The following is a 6,133-nucleotide window of genomic DNA, read 5'->3' as shown; positions in this document are numbered from 1 at the left end:
CTTCTGCATGAGAAACCATTGACCTTCTCACAGAAACAAAAGCCATTGCATAGAAACAGGAGCCATACACAGTAAACTATTACATGGGAACAGGAACCATACACAGTGAACTATTACATGGGAACATACACAATAAAAAGTTGTATGCTTGATTACTCTAACGACTCATTCTTGGCATTTGTGACCTAGCTCCCTAGCTTGCTTTGTGCACCTGGACAAACCCGTGTGCCAATGGGATATAGTTTTTGTCTTTAAAAACCCCACAAGACCAAGGCCCAATGCCGCTCTTCCTTGGTTGCTCCTTGAGAGATGGACACTGGCCAGTTGGAGTGAATAAACTGCCTTTTCTGCACGAGGGGCGTGTAAGTAAATTTCTTGTGGGAGGGTGCCTCACAACAAAATAATTGGGGGATAAGGGAGCTTCTTTCTTGCAATAAGCTATGACTTCCTGAAAAGGATTTATTTAATATTTTTCTTATGACTTCTTTCAGCAAGGTTTTTAAGTAGAATTGTCACATTCAGTGATGAACTCAAATTGAGAAAGACAGGAGTCAATAATAAAGGCTTTTGGATACCAGGAGAAGGGACTCTGTAGGGACAGATATTTATTTTTATAAATTTATTAATTGGAATGACTTCAATACATTGGAAATTTAGAATGTTTGTCCCAAATTCAGTGAGGTATATGGTTTCTGCTAACCATTCACTGAGCAAATATTTTAGTGGCTATTCTGTATGAAGTACTGAAACAATAAGATTTTAACGTTAGACTGAATCTTTTAGTTCTAATCTTAGATAACATATTAAATATTCCTTCATTCATTTATTCATCCATTCATTCGTGCATGTATCCATTCAATGTATACTCAGTGAAAATTTATTATGGATCTTGGGGAAAAAAAGCAGTGAATTGACAGTGACCTTGACATAACTGAACTTATGACTAAATTTCTTTTGTGGATAAGACTTGGTTAAATGCCCTTTAATGTGATCCTGTGGTACCTTGTACTTATCTGTTTAGTAGACTTATCATTCTCTCTTGTAATTGTAAGCACATAGAGGTAATGGCTGTGCATTATTGGGAATATTAACAATAATGGATAATATTTATTAAACTGATATTTTAGTTGTTATATTAAGAGCTTTAGACAAACAGAGGAGTGTCATTATCCAGATGGTGGAGTAGGAGATACCAGCCTTTATTCCCCCACAAAGAAACAAATATAGACAGCTATCCACTAACCGAAATAGCCCTGAGAGGACTCAAAGGTCCATTAAAGAATCTGCATCAATACAGTGGAGCAATAAAATTGGGAGTAACCACATAGAAAGGATCTGATGAGATTGGCACATCCGAGCATCAACAGACAACTAGAAAAAAAGGAAGGTCTCAGACACATAACAAGAACCACCATGGTCCCACATGGCCTGCTCTGCAGAGGGCACCAGTATCTTTTGCCACAAAGTTAGCAAACAGGTATTCCCACTGGGGAACCCCAGAAAGGCAGATGTAGCTGCACACCCAGCTGCTGTTGAACTGCTTTGGGGATCATCCAACCCAGCACATTCTTCTGACCATTTACACTTTGCTACCCAGTTTGCCTTAATGTGTCTGCCACCAAGTTAGTGCAAAGGCAATCTGCGTAAGTCCCCAACATGGAGTGGGCTAAAATCTAAGGACACTGAATACAAATTAAGCAATAGTTGATACATTATTTATCCCACCTTTAGAGAAAAGCCAGTCTTTCACAAACAGGTAGCCACTGTTTAATATTTAATATTTAAGAATATTGACTTTGAAATCAGATAGTTCTGAATTTGAGACTCAATTCTGCAACTACTTAATCATGTGCTATCGGACATTTATCAGCCTCATTCTCTTCTCTATAAAACTGGCCTTAGACAGTTTCTCTAGTGGTCAATTTCCTTTTGCTTTCTTCTTGATTTTATTTTCTTTTTAATTAATTGGTAAAGAGTTGATGTACTTTGAAATTCAAAAAATGCTAAGAGCCAACCTTTATCAAGTTTTTGCCATATGCCAGAAATTTAAATAATTTAATAGTGAATCTGTGAGGAATGTACTATAAATATTGCCATTTATACAGTTAATATACAGGTTCAAGGAGCTTAAGCAACTTGCCCAAAGTTACATATCTAGGAAAATACAGGGCCAGATTTGGGGCCAGGCAGTGTGGCTCTGGTATATAGGCCCCTAGTCAATAATTAATATAAGCCATTTTACTAGACACCACTGTCATATTTACCTAAGCAAATCTTAATCATTCTCTCATGTGGTTTCTTTTCTGTCAGTTTGCCCCTTATATGTCTGCATTTCTAATTGGTTAACTCATTGAAAGCCATGACTTTTATGACAATGTACAATGTTAAGTCTCCTGGGTCTGTATCTTCATTACAGACTTCTGAACTAGGCACTACTTATGGGCCGTAATAGAGCTATTTTTCTGGAATATTCCACTGCCACCTCAATCCTACTATATCAGAAACCAAAAATTCCATCTTTTGCTGAGTCCAGACTCTTTTTTCTTAGTAAGTAATATCAGAAAGAACATATTTATCCAAACCCGAAAACTGGGAGTTACTTCTATCCTCTTCATTCTCTAGCCACCCTCTTTCATACCTTGAATCTGAACACGCTTTAGAGCTTCTACTTCCACAAGTGTTACTTTTATCACTATTCCTACTACATTGAGTTCTTGCCTCTTAAATGTTGGATTAGTACAATAGTAAAACTAAACTTCCAGCCTCTAATCAGGATCCTCTTCAATACATCCACAGTACTACCAATGGGATAATCTCTCTAAAAATTACCATCATGCTTATATTAAGCTTTAAGTGATTCAGTAATTCTGTATAACTTTCAGGATCAATTCCAAATTTCATAGCTTAGCACATTCGTTCTTCTTCAGCCTCATGTCAAACTGCATTTCTATTTATGAAGTTTACCATGATAAATCACATAAAGTTTACTGAGGAAGTCCCATGGTTTCATGCTACTGTGATTTGACAGAGGCTAATTTCTCTGCCTTACACTGTACATTTTTTACCAAAATTAAACTTGAACAATCAGGTAAGGTAGCATTCCTATAAGAAATCCAACCCTGGCTTTGAAATCAATGTCTTACTATAATGTTCCTCTGATTTCTTCACATAGCATGCTATTCAGTCTCTTAAACTCATCATATATTAGTGCACTTTATTTTTATCTGATCTAATTTAATAGACTACAAATAATGTTCCTCTGATTTCTTCACATAGCATGCTATTCAGTCTCTTATCTTAAACTCATCATATATTAGTGCACTTTATTTTTATCTGATCTAATTTAATAGACTACAAAACCGTTGAGTGAAGATACCGCATATTATTTAGGCTGGTATCCTAGATGCCTAACATGATGCTTGCAAAGCACCAGGTACAAGAAATATAATGGTTTGTTAGATGAAATCAGTGTTGCTTTGTACAGAGATTGGGAAATCTTCAGGTCCTCTGATTATAACTGTTTTGGTTCCACAATGACTGGATAATAAGGTAATTCTGGAAAAGAACCCTTATTCATCCAATTTCTGCCCTAGAAATTACAAAGTGTGTCTAAGTGTAGCTTATGGAAAAGATGCTGGCGAAACACCATTATTCCTTGCCATGTACTAACAATATTTACACACTTTAAATGAAGGAATGAAGGCATTTTTTGTTTAAAGTCTTGTTCTTGGAGATTGCAGGACTTGTTCAAATATTTTGATGACTTGTTAAGTCTGGGGAGATTCACAGTAATTTCATTTCAAGAAGCCCTGGACAGTATATCCTGAAATAGAAACTGTTGAATTAATCTAGTGGCATGAAGCAGGGGATAAGGTACTCTGGTAATTGTGTAAAAAGCAATTACTATATTGGAGCACTGTTCTTATGGAGAGTAACAGAGTGTTCCTATATTTATAGAAAACTTGAATAGACTGTGTATAAATGAAAGCACTCAACATTTATGAAATGTCACAAGTTAACAAAGTGAATGTTCTTTTAAACATTCCTTCAGCTGGCCTGTAAAGTTTCCTCTGTGTGTGTGTGGTGTGTGTGTGTGTGTGTGTGTGTGTGTGTGTGTGTGTGTGTGTAATTAAAAATGTCTCCAAGTGTGAACACTTCTGTGATTCTAATTACTTCCCTATTTTTTATTTCTTATATTATTGCTTGGTTAAAAGTCCTGTAAGATGGAAAGCAGCATAAATATTCAAATTCTTCTCTGAAGTTCAGGTTTTAAACCTCACCACTTATTACCTGAACATGGGCAAGTTATTTACTCTGCCTTTGCCTTGCTTTTCTCGTCTGTAACTTGGGGATGACAATAGCAATACTGCAGGATTGTTTAAAGATTAAATGAGTTAGAATAAATAAATAACTTAGAAGTGGAACCCAACTTTTATTTTGTTTTTGCGAACATTAGTTATCATTTAGGCTCATTGTCACTCAACTCAATATTTGTTGGTGCTCATCGTTATAAGCGAGTCCACTAAACCAAGTGATTACTTGGGATAAAAATACATATCTGCCTTATCATTGATTTTATGAATAATAATTCTACAAGTAAATTAGAAAACCCATAGTTATGAAGCAAAAACTGAATCCATAGGGTGGGAATAATATAGAGCAGAGATCTTAAAATTGGGTTTTCTGGACCTAAGTCTTTAGAAGAATGTCAGAGACTGCTTTCTCTCTCTCTCTCTCTCTCTCCCTCTCTCCTCTCAGTTTTTTTTCTGTGTACATGTGTGAGAGTGTTTGTGTGTTTTTAACACATGCATGTGTGCATGGAAAGTAAATGGGAGAACTATGTGCGGGAGATCATCTGTTTAAATGGAGCAACTCTGTATCTGTTTTATAAATTGGTCTGCCTTAGATTTCTTTTGACAAAGTACTTAATTTCATTTTTTATTAAATCTAAATTTGAAAACCATAGGAAATATATAAAAAGAAATCTTCTATGTAGGATTACAAGAAAAAAATTCTTTCATATTTTCAAAAACTACAGGTAATTTGTTCATCGAGTGTCAGCTGGTTTTCCTCAGTTACAAACCAGTTGGTTTCGGTAACTAATTTTAATGTAAAGAAAAAAATAGTCTTTCATTAATGCACAGCCAAATTTCTCAGTTTATTTCACATGTTCTCTTCTAGAATAGCCCTATGTAAACTTTCACACAAAAGAAACTTACTCTATAAAATGAAATCTGCTTGGTATTTAAACCCAGGAGATTGAGACCTGACTAGCATAAATGTATGGAAGGAAATACTTCACAGTTATTTAGTACAACAAATCTCTTCTCTTGACTAAGCCTAAATTTAACTGAAATTCCACTTTCTGTATTCTGTGCAACTTGTAGTAAAATAGTTTCTAATAACCTGCTACTATTTGAGGGTACATGCACACACACATTCACAAAACACGAAATGTGTTGGCTCATTAGAAGAGTTAGTNCAAGTTGCCAAAAGAACCAGTCGACAGAGTAAATGTATACTAGCATCATTCCTGTTGACTGGGTATAGGACCTCTGTAACATGGGACTCTGTTCCAAGGCAGTTGCAAAGTGAGGAACATTCCAACCAAAAATATTTTGACAATGACTACTTAGTTGAAGACCTGATTGATATACATGTGTAAAAATGTGAGTTTTGCTGAAGGTTGCCAAACCATTCACCTGAAAACCAATGAAGATCACCATCATCCAGCAGATAATCACCAGGTCAGGGAAAGTTTAAAATTATTATGAAATATTAACAAAGGGCAGAAAAAAAATGTGGTCACATTGACAGATTAAAACACCATCAAATCATGTATCTACATTTTGTAGGGACAGTCCTAAGTTATGTGAGACCAAAACCAAACAAAGAAACAAACAAAAATCCCCTAGAATCGTCAATGAGCAATATCAATAATGTAAATAACAAGGAAGAAGAGATAGCTTTGTAGAAGAAAGAAGAAAAGAGAATAAAAGATGAAATTATTTTTGGAAAAAAATAAGTTTTCAAGATTTTCCCAAACTTAATCTTATAATCAAAGACATCATCACTTATAACGGCACATACCAAATGGAAATAATTTAAGTATAGGTAAAGTTGATTTAGTGTG

Source organism: Galeopterus variegatus, unplaced genomic scaffold (assembly GCF_000696425.1).
Source record: "Galeopterus variegatus unplaced genomic scaffold, G_variegatus-3.0.2 Scaffold12258, whole genome shotgun sequence".
NCBI classification, from domain to species: Eukaryota; Metazoa; Chordata; class Mammalia; order Dermoptera; family Cynocephalidae; genus Galeopterus; species Galeopterus variegatus.
The sequence above is the reverse complement of the archived record's forward strand: the minus strand, read 5'-3'. Positions refer to the sequence as shown.